Source organism: Lissotriton vulgaris, chromosome 1_1, assembly GCF_964263255.1.
Source record: "Lissotriton vulgaris chromosome 1_1, aLisVul1.2, whole genome shotgun sequence".
NCBI lineage: Eukaryota > Metazoa > Chordata > Amphibia > Caudata > Salamandridae > Lissotriton > Lissotriton vulgaris.
The window spans coordinates 1,171,374,640-1,171,388,356 of NC_141685.1; the positions used below are offsets into that span (position 1 = coordinate 1,171,374,640).

At 52.7% G+C, this 13,717-nt stretch overlaps 1 protein-coding gene across 1 annotated transcript in view; it reads left to right on the forward strand.

The window, feature by feature from the left end:
- The window catches only part of LOC147748866 (protein-associating with the carboxyl-terminal domain of ezrin-like), a 1,120,148-nt gene that overhangs the window by 1,034,727 nt on the left and 71,704 nt on the right, over window positions 1-13,717 (forward strand). The window lies entirely within an intron of this gene.

The window sequence follows — 13,717 nt, forward strand, 5'->3', positions numbered from 1 at the left end:
GAAGTTGATGCGGTTGTTGAGGTAGCTCGGGCCTTGATCGTGGAGAGCTTTGTGTGTGTGGGTAAGGAGGCAGAAGGTGATTCTCTTGTTGACCGGGAGCCAGTGTAGGTCTCTTAGGTGTCCGGAGATGTGGCTGTGCCGTGGGATGTCGAGGATGAGTCTGGCTGAGGCGTTCTGGATTGCCTGGAGTCTCTTCTGGATCTTGGCGGTGGTTCCGGCGTAGAGTGCGTTGCCGTAGTCCAGTCGGCTGGTGACGAGGGCCTGGGTGACGGTCTTCCTGGTCTCTGTGGGGATCCACCAGAAGATCTTCCGCAGCATGCGCAGGATGTTGAAGCACGACGAGGAGACGGCGTTGACTTGTCTGGTCATGGAGAGGGAGGAGTCCAGGATGAAACCCAGGTTGCGTGCGTGGTCCGTCGGTTTGGGTGCGGTGCCCAGGGCGGGGGGCCACCAGGAGTCGTCCCAGGCGGAGGGCGAGGAGCCCAGGATGAGGACCTCCGTCTTATCTGAGTTCAGTTTCAGGCGGCTCGTCGTCATCCACTCGGCTACCTCTTTCATCCCTTCGTGCAGGTTGGCTCTGGCGGCGGCGGGGTCGTTGGTCAGGGAGAGGATCAGCTGGGTGTCGTCGGCGTAGGAGATTATGTTGAGGTTGTGTTGGCGTGCGATGGCCGCGAGGGGGCTCATGTAGACGTTGAAGAGAGTAGGGCTCAGCGAGGATCCTTGAGGGACGCCGCAGATGACTTCGGTGGCCTCTGACTTGTACGGTGGTAGGCGGACTCTTTGTGTTCTTCCGTCGAGGAAGGAGATGATCCATTCCAGTGCCTTCTCCTGGATTCCGACGTTGCTGAGGCGCTGCACTAGGGTTCGGTGGCAGACCGTGTCGAAAGCCGCGGAGAGGTCTAGGAGGATGAGGGCCGCTGTTTCTCCGTTGTCCATCAGGGCTCGGATGTCGTCAGTGGCGGCGATGAGGGCGGTCTCGGTGCTGTGGTTGGCGCGGAATCCGGACTGCGATGGGTCGAGGGATCCATTCGTCTCGAGGAAGGCGGCCAGCTGTTTGTTGACTGTCTTTTCGATGACTTTGGCTGGAAACGGGAGAAGAGAGATGGGGCGGTAATTCTTGAGTTCGGTGGGGTCTGCTGTAGGTTTCTTGAGTAGAGCTCTGAGTTCGGCGTGCTTCCAGCTCTCGGGGAAGGTGGTGGTGTCGAATGAGGTGTTGATGATGTCCCGCAGGTGGGGTGCGATGACAGCGTCGGCTTTGTTGAAGACGTGGTGAGGGCAGGGGTCGGTCGGAGATCCGGAGTGGACGGAGTTCATCATGTGGACGGTGTCTTCGGTGTTGACCGGGGTCCATGCGCGGAGGGTGGTGGTGGGTGGCGTTGCTGCGGTCGTGGCGTGCGTCGGTTGGGTGCTGAAGCTGTTGTGTATGTCCGCGATCTTGTTGTGGAAGTAGGAGGCGAGGGAGTTGCAGAGGTCTTGCGATGGGGTGATGTCGTTGTTTCCGGCGTTGGGGTTGGAGAGCTCTTTCACGATGTTGAAGAGTTCCTTGCAGTTGTGTGCGTTGTTGTCCAGTCGGTTCTTGAAAGCCGTTTTCTTGGCGGTGCGGATCAGTTGGTGGTGTTTCCGGGTGGCGAGCTTGAGGGTGGTCCTGTTGTCCGGCGTGGGTTCCTTTCTCCAGGCTTTCTCGAGGGCTCGGCAGTTCTTCTTGGAGATCTTGAGTTCGTTGGTGAACCATGGGGCTCTCTTATTGCCGGGTCTGCTGGGCGGGATCCTCAGAGGGGCGAGTTCGTCTGCGCATTTGCTGATCCACTTCGAGAGGTTGTCGGCGGCCTGGCTGGGGTTCGCTGAGCTGGCCGGAGGGTGCTGGCTCAGGGAAGCGGCGAGCTGGTCTGCTGTGATCTTGTTCCAGCTTCTTCAGGCAACCTGTTGCTGGTAGTGGTGGATCGTCGTTCTTCTGAAGGTGAAGTGGATGCATCTGTGGTCCGTCCAGTGGAGTTCTGTGGCGTGGCTGAAGGCGATGTCTTTGCTGGATGAGAAGATGGCGTCGAGTGTGTGTCCGGCGAGGTGGGTGGGGATGGACACCAGCTGCTTGAGTCCAAGGTTGGCGAGGTTGTCGAGTAGGGTGCTGGTGTTGCAGTCGTTGTTGTTCTCCAGGTGGAAGTTGAAGTCCCCCAGGAGGATGTAGTCCGCGGAGGGGAGGGCGTGCGGGCTGACGAAGTCGGAGATGTCCTCGCTGAATTGAGTGCGTGGTCCCGGAGGTCGGTAGATCAGGGTGCCTCTGAGGGTGGTCTTCGGGTCGGTGTGGATCTGGAAATGCAGGTGTTCGGCGGAGGGTGGGGTGTTGTCGGTGCTGGTCGTGATGCGGATGGTGTTCTTGTGGATGATGGCGATGCCTCCTCCCACCTGGTTGGCGTTGCGGTCCCTCCGGGTGATCTTGTAGCCTTCTGGGATGGCGATGGCGATGTCGGGCGCTGAGGAGGCGTTCATCCAGGTCTCCGTGATGAAGGCAACGTCAGGGGCTGTGGCGTCTAGGAGGTTCCAGAGTTCGATGGCGTGTCTGTGGACGGAGCGGGTGTTGAGCAGGATGCACTTGAGGTGGTTGCTGCTGGTGTTCGGCTTGGCAGGTGCTGGTGTCGAAAAGGTCCGGATGCAGGTGAACTTGCAGGTGTTGCAGCTGAAGGGTCCGTGGACGCGTCGTGGGGTGGCTCTGCAGCATCCCGGGAATCGTCCGGTGTTGAGTGCGGTGAGGGTGGCGGCTGTGTACGTCAGGCGGGTCGCTCGGGGTCCTCGCGGGCCAGGGGTCCTGGCACTGGGCGCGGTCCAGGTGCGGACGGGCGTAGACGGGCTTACCTTTGGCGCGCCTTCGGCGCGCCCGCTGCGCGTGACCGCTACGCGTTCGCACGGTCGCCATATAAGGCGAAGTGCGCGGGTGGGCGGAGCAGCTGGGGGGCGGGGAGGGTACAGAAGGGAAAAAAGGGGCGGGGTTATCGGCGGTGGCGGGAAGCGGGGAGGGAGAGCGGAGGGCGGCGAGGCAGCGGGCAAACCGGAAGGAAAACCAAAATTACGGGCACAGATTTAAAAAGAAACAGGCACAAAGGAAGGAAAATACAAACAATGCAAAAAAACAGGCAAGAGAAACCGGCAGGCGCTCGCGGACCACGCCGCTCGAAGGAGGGGGCGTGGTCAGCGGCAGCGAGGCAGGCAGCGGGGCAAGGGGGCACACGCAGCAGCTGGTGGCCGTGCGGCGCGGGGGTGTCCTACAAGTAGGTCACACTCACCTGCGTCGCACGGTCGCCATATAAGGCCAAGTGCGCGGGTGGGCGGAGCAGCTGGGGGGCGGGAGCGGGGAGGGTACAGAAGGGAAAAAAGGGGCGGGATTATCGGCGGTGGCGGGAAGCGGGGAGGGAGAGCGGAGGGCGGCGAGGCAGCGGGCAAACAGGAAGAATGCTCACCAATTGTTGCATTTCGTCTGCTGAACCAGTGCTAGGCAGAAGACTTCAAGTATTATCTAGGAAGAGATAGGGACAGTGTTAGCGAGGTTTTCAGTACTGTTAAAGGTATTTACAAGGAGAAGAAAAGAAAACTTACCTGGAGAGTTGAATGAGGTTAATTCATCTATTCAGGAGAAAGCACCCTGTATTAAAGAAGAAAATATAAAGAAAAAATATAAGGACAACGTTTAGACAACACTGGTAGGTGGAGAAAACAAGTAGTATAAATTTAGTACAAGTACAGAGCATAGAGCAGAAAACAATAACACATTTATTATTTTACAGAAGTAAGAGGTAGACCTGTCATCTGGAAATACAGAATAGGCAGATCATTCCAAAACTACACTTCAGAATAGGAGAGCAGCAGGTCGTTACAGATTCCTGGGTAGGTGTTCCTAGAAAGAGTAATAGGGAAGTCAGAGTAGTTCACAGGTACAGTGATATTATTATCTTGTATGTGTTTAGTATTCCTAGGTTTCTTCGAGAAGCTGATTGGTAAGCTGATTGAAGATTCCTACGGAACTCCAGAGGATCAGGACCAGTCTCTTCTGTTTTATTTCTTTTGTTATTTTATCAATTTTTCCCCTTCCCCCTATCTAATCAGTTAGTCATGATATATTTCTGATTCTGATTGGTTGGAAGGGGGAGTCGGAAAGCAAGCATCTTCTGTTCCTGTGCAAGTCTTCGAGAGAATAGAGTTGGTAAGCAAGTGGACTCTGACACTGGTTGACTCAGATCTGACCTCTCCCCAAGAATTGGGAAAGAAGGCAGACAAATGGGTCAGAACCAGGGTTAAGCAGAAAAACCAGAACCAAGGTGGTGATCAGAAAAAGGCAGACCAAAAAGGTGGGGTTTAGAAAACAAAGGATCAGAAGTCTTCAACAGGCCCCCAAAGCTTCTAATGAGGGGGGGGGGGGGGTCCCAAAACTCTAAGAAGAAGAAAGATGGCCCAAAGAAACCTTGGTGTAACTTTTGTAAATCTGCCTCTCACTGGTTCAGTGAGTGCACCAAGAAAGGTACAGCCCCTACCACTGTTGAGGCTTCTGCACCCCCTAGTTCAGCTAGCAGTGGTAGTTCCCAACCCAAGGCTTTAATAGGGTTAACGCTGGGTACTGAGATGGATTCTGGCCTAGTCAGAATACCAACTCAGGCTGTTCTTGTCTGTGATGTGGACATGGCTATGTCCTCTACTGTGAGTCCCAGTACTCTGGGCAAGTACAGGCAAACACCTTTGATCAATGACAAAGTGACTCAGGCCTACAGGGACACATGTGCCAGTGTCACAATGGTGACACCTAACTTTGTGGACCCTGGACAGATTGCACTGGGTGATAATTACCTGGTGACCAATGCTAGCAATCTCACTACTACCCATAGTGTGGCAGTTGTTAACTTCTCCCGGGGAGGGGTAACTGGCCTCAAAAGAGTTGTGGTAAGTGCAGACCTCCCTGTAGAATGTCTGTTGGGCAATGATCTTGAATGCTCAATCTGGTCTGAAGTGGAGTATAGGACTCATGCAGAGATATTAGGCATATCAGCTCATGTCCTTGCTGTGACCAGGTCACAGGCCAAAAAGTGCCAAACTGAACAGGTCTTGGATCCTGAAACTATGGACCAAGTACCATCCAAGAGAAAGAGCAGTAGGGTTAAGGCAGTGCCTTCCCCCTTGCCTCAAAATGAAGATCAGCTTTCACAGGAAGCTGATAGTGAGACCCCTGAAGGAACTGTCCTAGAAGAACATGAGCCTGAACAGGTTGAGTTTCTTGGGACAGGGGGACCTTCAAGTGCAGTCTTGAGGCAGGCGCAGTTAGACTGCCCCTCTCTTGAACCCCTCAGACAGCAAGCTGCTTCTGAGGCTGCTCCAGGTACCCATAGAGTTTACTGGGATGAAGGACTCCTTTATTCAGAGGCTAGAGACCCCAAGCCTGGTGCTTCCAGGAGGTTGGTCATACCTCTGGCATTCAGGGGCTTCCTTTTTTCCTTAGCCCATGATATTCCCTTAGCAGGACACCTTGGCCAGAACAAGACTTGGGACAGGCTTGTCCCTCCCTTTCACTGGCCCCATATGTCAGAAGATACCAAGGAGTTTTGTCGCTCCTGTGTGACCTGCCAAGCCAGTGGCAAATCAGGTGGCACAACAAAGGCCCCCCTTATACCACTACCTGTGGTGGGGGTACCCTTTGAAAGAGTAGGGATCGACATTGTTGGACCAATGGATCCCCAAACAGCCTCTGGGCACAGAATTATTCTGGTGGTAGTGAATCATGCCACCAGATACCCAGAAGCAATTCCACTAAGGACCACAACAGCCCCTGTTGTGGCAAGAGCCCTCCTGGGAATTTTCTCAAGAGTGGGCTTTCCGAAGGAGGTTGTCTCAGATAGAGTTGCAAATTTATGTCTGGGTACCTAACTGCAATGTTATGTTATGTTATGTTATGTTAACCCTTTGTTAAAGCGCAAACAGCTGCCCCAGCAACGGAGCGTCCCGGCGCTGACCTAACCAGTATCTGAGGAGTGGGTGGGAGGAGTGTGGTGTAAATTACAAATTCACTACACCCTATCATCCACAGTGCAATGGCCTTGTTGAAAGATTTAACAAGACCATGAAGGGCATGATTAAGGGTTTACCTGAAAAGCGTAGGCGAAGATGGGACATCCTTCTGCCCTGCCTTCTGTTTGCTTACAGAGAGGTCCCACAAAAGGGGGTTGGCTACAGCCCTTTTGAACTTTTGTTTGGGCATCCTGTAAGGGGACCCCTATGTCTGGTGAAGGAAGGATGGGAGTTACCTCTCAAAATGCCTAAACAAGACATAGTGGACTTTGTACTTGGTCGCTGCTCCAGGATGGCTGAGTATATGAAGAAGTGAAGTAGTGTGGCTCACTGGTTAGAGGCGGCAGACCCGAGAGCAGAGGACGGCCCGGGACCAGGGTTCAATTCCCGGCACGGCAGGTTTCTGGACCAGGGTCAGCGGACTCGATAATTCTCTCGCCTCGGTGCCCACTCTGATCAGTGATCACACTCGGCAACTCTGGGCATTAGCTTGCCTCATCTTCACTAACGGCCCCACCAGACCGCCGGGGATGCCTGGTCTCACCCTGGAGATACCCATTAAGGGACCATCTCTCAGGGAAGCCAGGAAGGGTTTCGCAGCGGTCGAAGCGCCTTGGGACCCTACGGGTAAGTAGTGCGCTATATAAATGCCTATACATTTACATTTACATTTCTAAAAGCCTTGAGGCTAGCCAAGAACTTTAAAAAGCTTGGCATTACCAAAAGGCTGTGATGACTGTGTACCAGCCAGGACAGAAAATGTGGGTGTTGGAGCCAGTGGCCCCAGCAGCACTTCAAGATAAATGGTCTGGGCCCCAAACAATTGTTGAGCAAAAGGGAGAGGTCACCTACCTGGTGGACCTTGGAACTCCCAGGAGCCCCCACAGGGTGCTCCATGTCAACAGACTGAAAGCATATGTTGACAGGGCAGACATGGGCTTGCTCATGGCTACAGATGAGGGGCAGGAGAAAGAGAGTGACCCTCTCCCAGACCTGCTGACTCAGAACCCTGATGATGGTTCAGTTGAAGGTGTGACCTTAGCTGGCAGCCTCACTGGCCAGCAGCAACAGGACTGCTGACAAGTTCTCCAGTCCTTCAGACATATGTTTTCTTGACACCTCTTCAGACAAACTGGTGCACCCATGAGGTGGACACTGGTGTCAGTCTGCCTGTGAAGAGTAACATCTACAGGTAACCTGACCGCGCCAGGGACTGCATTAAGACAGAGGTACAAAACATGTTGGATCTTGGAGTTATTGAGCCCTCAGAGAGCCCCTGGGCCAGTCCAGTAGTCCTTGTGCCAAAACCTCACACCCAAGATGGTACGAGAGAGATGAGGTTTTGTGTGGACTACAGAGGTCTCAATGCTGTCACTAGGACAGATGCCCACCCAATTCCCAGGACAGATGAGCTTCTGCCAAGTTTTTGAGCACATTTGACCTGACAGCAGGCTACTGGCAGATCAGACTAGCTGATGGTAAAAAAGCCAAAACAGCATACTCAACCCCAGGAGGTTATTACCAATTTGTGGGGATTCCCGTTGGCTTGAACAATGCACCTGCCACTTTCCAAAGGTTGGTGAACCAAGTTCTCTCTGGGTTGGATGACTTTTGTGCAGCTTATCTTGATGATATTGCGGTCTTCAGCTCCACCTGGGAGGATCACATGATCCACCTGAAGAAAGTTTTGGAGGCCCTGCAGAAGGCAGGCCTCACTATCGAGGCCACTAAGTGCCAGATAGGGCAGAGTAAGGTTGTGTACCTGGGCCACCTTGTAGGTGGGGGTCAGGTTCAACCACTGGAGAGCAAGATCCAGACCATAAAGGACTGGGCTCCTCCAACCACCCAGACACAGGTCAGAGCTTTCTTGCGCCTGTCTGGTTATTACAGAAAGTTTGTTAAGAATTATGGGTCCATTGTGACACCACTTAATGACTTGACCTCTAAAAAAATGCCAAAGAAAGTTCAGTGGACAGTCAGCTGTCAAAAGGCATTTGATGACCTGAAGCAGACCATGTGCTATGCACCTATTCTGCAAAGTCCAGATTACTCCAAAGAATTCATTGTCCAAACAGATGCTTCTGAGATCGGTGTGGGAGCTGTTCTTTCACAATTGAATAAAGATGGTCAAGACCAGCCCATTGCTTGTATTAGCAGAAGGCTGACCCCTAGAGAGAAACGTTGGTCAGCCATTGAGAGGGAGGCCTTTGCTGTGGTTTGGGCCCTGAAGAAGCTGAGGCCATACTTGTTTGGTACTCACTTCAAGATTCAGACAGATCATAAGCCCCTCTTGTGGCTAAATCAGATGAAGGGTGAAAACCCCAAACTTCTTAGGTGGTCCTTTTCCCTACAGGGAATGGACTTTACAGTGGAACATAGACCTGGGACTGACCATGCCAATGCAGATGGACTCTCCAGATATTTCCACTTAGAACATGAAGACTCAACTGGTGAAGGTTAGTTTAATTTCCCTACATTTGGGGGGTGGGGGTTCTTTAGGAGAGTAGGGTCTGCTTCCTATGGTCACCCCTACTTTTTGCTTTGCTTTACTGGTTTTTCGACTTTAGTGTGGCTGTGGGCCTGCTGATCAGACCCACAGCCCAGCTATTCTCTCTCTAAATTCATACCATGTACTTTAGGTAGATATCCAATTGGGAATTGGGTCACCTTTGTGAGCCCCTATATAGTGTACCTTAGGTACCCAGGGCATAGGTGCATCCAAGGCCTACCAGGGGATGCAGCATGTATTATGCCACCACTGGCTGGCCATCCACATTGACACAACTGGCTGATCACTCAGCTGGGGCAAGGTTGGGTAATCACCCCTTTCTTAGGTATAGTATCCCTATACCTACTGTAGGAGGGTGGATACCTGACTATGGTTACCCCAGATTGTTTGCCTTGTGTTTAGCTGGTTTTCGACTTAGTTGGCCTGGGTTCCTGCTAATCAGGGCCCCAGGCTATCTGCTCTCTCTGTAAAATGGACTCCATGCACCCTAGGTTCATAACCAATTTGGTACTGGACACCTTATCAGCAGCCATACAGTGCACTATAGGTGCCCAGGGCATAGGTGCATCCAAGGCCTACCAGGGGCTACAGCATATCTTTTGCCACCCCTGGCTGATACTTAAATTGACACAACTGGCTGATCACTCAGCGGGGGCAAGGTGGTGTAATCACCCCTTGCTTAGATATAGTATACCTATATCTACCCTTATATCTGGACACATATATACCTATAAGTCACTCCTATGGCAGGCCTTAACAATCCTGGAGGCAGAGTGCTTGGTTTTATGTGAGATGGTGCTCTAGCATGAGCTGAACCTGTCTGCAGCTGTCGGGACCAACTCCCTTAGCTGTTCCGGGATATTGCCATACCATATACTCTTAAGTGCATTATAATCCTCGCGTTTACTTGCTAACTTTGGTTTGGCTTTATCAAAACATGTCGTGTAAGGTGTCATACGCTTTGGAATGAGTTATGTAAGTGCTCGTTCTTGGTCTGTGGTATGCACGTTGTTTCCTGATATTTATGGTGTTAGACTTTGTTCCTGTGTGTCTTTCTTGTTATACTGGTCTGGCCAACTGGTATGATTTGTGGCATATGGACGTAGGATGTAGGATTGTTGTTTATATTAGGAAGTAACGTGATGCTCTCTTCAGACTGTAGTGCGCAAGATGAGTTGAATTTATTGTATGCATTGTTTTAAATTTATTGACTAAATGTACTTGAGTGTTCTGTTTTAAATTCCATCCCTTTTAATGCACAATGCAGTTGTTCCCCTAACGAAGGGAGATATGTTGTATCTTGAGTCTTCCTACCCCCTCTCCAATTCTGGCGATGGGGGTAGCATTCCACTCTTCTAGAGGGAGAAGACCTGTTGTTCCTGTTAATCTCGGTTAAAGTTAACCAGAGCCTCAGCATCACAAAATGGATGCTGCTGCCACAGACACAAGTCTGACTTCCTGCTGCTGGGAGTCCTTCCAGCGAAGGAGGCTTGGACAATAGGTTTCCTGTCTTGAGAGGTGCTAGCACCACCCCAGACAGGCCATAGTGTATTGGGGCAGGGAGGGCTGAATGAAATGAGACACTGCCTGGGGCACACAAGGTGCTCTATGCATAGTCCGGTTGAAACCAGGTGCTGGGGCACTCCAGCCCCAGCTCTGTCGCGAAACTGGACGAAGGGAAAGGGGTGTAACCACCCCCTTCCCTGGTCCCACCCATAGGAGGGACATAGCAGGTAATCCAGCCCCTTTGTTTAGTATATAGGTAGGAGGTCAGTCAAGAGACTTTAGATTTATCCTGATCTGAAACTTGAAACAAAACTCTGGACCTTCGACATTCTACTGCAACTAGAAGACTGAAGAATCTCTCTTGTGGTCAAGGAGTGACCACCCTGTGCAAACAGGCACCATCCAGCGATCTGCGGTTTGCTTTGTCGATGCTCCCGCCGGAGCCCGAGCACAGAGCCCGACAAGAACCAGACTTCCAGACTTCTTTGACCCCGATCCACAGCCACAGCAAAGCTGAGACCCGTGAAGGGGACGAGAGACGTGGTACCGGCCATCTTGAAAACCTTGCTCATTGCTACTTGTGCAGCTTCTGAGGCACCCTTGAAGTTGTGCATTGGGGATTGAGAAGCCCCAGCCCCGAGCACCTTCTACACCGTCGAATAGCCTTCCTCACTCCACGAGTGCCGTGTGGGGCCTGCTAGTATTTTTGTGCTCGATGCGTCTGTCCGTTGGCTAGTGGCCTCTGTGACGACGAACCTTTACACTTACACTGCTGGCCTGGTTGCTCCAGGCTGGCCCCTGCTTCCCTGAAAAGGAGAATCCCCCCCAGACCTTGCTGGTCTGCAACAGAAGCCATCTTCGATTCCTGCGTGGGTTGCCTTTGCCAAGGCTTGTTGTCTCCAATCCAGAAGCCGACACCGTCAACAGCGATATCCTTCGTGGGACAATCCGTGTCCAGCTCCTGGTCGTCGTCGACGCCTCCTGGTCCACGTGGCTGCAGAGACAAGCTTCACGACATCACCTGATTGCTTCACAACATCGCCTGGTTCCTTCCTGGTCACTGGCTAGTGACCCAGACTCTGTCCCCTCTGCTTTCAGGTACTCTTCATTCTCGATCCGCCCTTGGATCCAACCGGACACTTCTTTCCTGGTCGCCTGCAGCATCTTTTCACAGGTCTCCATAGGATTCAGCGACGAAACCCGACACAACTTGACACCTATGCACCCCGCTCCTGTGGGTGAGGTAACGCGAGTACTCCGGTGCTCCTGTGGGTATTGACTATCCAAGTGTCCTAGTTTTCAGCAGCCTTCTCCTAGTCCATCAGGAAGTATCCTAAATCAACTAGTTTCTAATTCTTTCGTTCCCATTGTATTCCTATGAGAACCCGCTTGTGTGTTTAGACACTGCACACGCTTCCCGTGGGCCTCCTGCTTCCTAACCTTGGGTAGTTCAGTGTAGCCCCAGCGATTCCCTAGGCCCTAGGCCTACTCCTTGTTCGTGACGTGGTTCTTATACCACTATTTTAGTTTATGGTTTGCAACGCCCCTAGGGCTCGACTGTATTTTGTGCAACTTATTGTATGATAATTAATTATCTTGTTATGTGCTTGTGCCTCTGACCTCATAAAGAGTTCAGAGGGGTTGTGTTAGTAATAAATACATATATATTTTATATATAACCTGTGTGGTGTCCTTTCATTTGGTATTAAAGGGGTTACATATGGTAAAACAGCTGGCTTCACATGCTCTCTGAAGTTTTAGCCTAAGGCTGCTTTGTCCATGCTACCACTAGGATAGCTGGTCTATAAGGTTGACTTTACAACCATCACCATAAGGGTTGTTTGGACTGATACAGGGTGCCCACTAGAATAATGAACATCACATATCAGTCCAACTTCTCACAGTCTCCCACCTCCAGACTACGGCTGACCTCCTGAATTCGCTGGGGTTCTCCATCAATGTGCCAAAGTTGCACCTGATTCCCTCTCAGAAGCACCTTTTTATCTGAGTTTTTCTGGACACAACACGGTTTTGGGTCTATCCTCCTGAACAGCGAGTCCGGGATATTCCAGCTATGATTCCGATCTTTCAGCCTCTATCCTGGGTTTTGGTCAGGATGACCCTGAGGCTGCTGGGCCTCATGGCCTCCTGCATCCTTCTCGTCGATCATGCCAGATTGCATATGCGGGCTTTGCAGTTTCACCTTAAGTTCCAGTGGGTGCAGCATCAGGGGAAGCTGTTCGATTGCATACAGCTCTCGGAGGTCACTGACAACAACTGCAGTGATGGCTCACAAACCAGGATTGGATCAATGGCAGATCCCTCTCCCTTTCCCAAACAGAACACACAGTGGTGACTGATGCATACCTTCTGGGATGGGGCGGCCACATGGGAGAGGCGTAGATCAGAGGCCTCTGGTCTCAGGCGAAGTCTGGGCTCCATATCAACCTCCTGGAGCTCCAGATGATTTGTCTTATACTGAAATCATTCCCTCTGTCTGGGGAAGAGTAGTGCATGTGTTTACGGGCAACACCAACCCCATGTGGTACTGCAATAAACAAGGCGGGTGGGTTTATGGACCCTTTGTCAGGAGGCCCTCCTTCTCTGGACATGGCTGGAACATCAGGGCATATCCCTGGTGGTTCAACACCTGGCAGGTTCTCTGAACGCCAGGATGAACGAGGTCAACCACAGGTGCATGATGGATCACGAACCTGTGTCTTTACTCGGAGATGGTGCAAGGTCTCGTTCAACAGTGGGGAGAGCCTTGGTTAGATCTATTAGCAACCGAATTCTGCGCGTTGGAATTTCCAAGGCGGCACTCGCTCAACGACACTTTTCGTCATGAGTGGAGTTGCGGTGGGGGCGTGGCCAGCCAGCCAACATGGCGGACGTGTCCTGCTAGAGCTCCGTCGCCGAGACCCCTTAATCATCCTGCACGCCAGCCTTAAAAGCGACCCTGCGCCTGTGAACTACTGAGCGAGTGTGGGAAGCGGTGTGGAGCCTGGGAAGACCTACAGCCTAGAAAACGGAGCTGCAGCGGTAAAGACAGGCAGAGTTCAACGGAAACGCGGCCTACCTGAGGAAAGGTGTGAAACTCCTTTCGGGACCGGGCGACCGTTGGGAGGCCCGGAGCTGCCGATGTGGTTAGGCGAGGTACTGAGCGCCGCTTTCACCCCGGGCGCCCGCCACGTTTGGTGACACAGCGGCATTTGTGAGGCTGATGATCCCCGAGACCTGATGCTTCTAGCGGCCACTGGAGGAACGTAGGGCCCGGAGCGAGGCCTAGCGCAGAGCCGAAGACAAGGGAGCTGTGACCGGAGCGGCTGGAGCTTGGAGCCGGCATACACGAGAGGGCGGGCCGGAGGTGGTGCGATCCGGTGCCCTGAAACGCCACCCCTCAGCATCCGAGGCCTGCGGGACCTCGAGGGTTCACCCGACCGCATTGCTGCAGCAACAGAGGAAGGCAGAGGACTGCAGCGCGGGACATAATTGAGGACTGGTGAGAAGCGGAACCTGGGGCGAACTGGGGAGGCCCCGCTGAGGCGCTGACACACAAGGGTGCGAAGACAGTCCAGAAGCGCCTGGAGCGGCTGTGGCAGAGTCGGGAGGTACATAACGTCAAGACAGGCGATGGTGAGCGGAGCGCTGCTGGGACCTTGA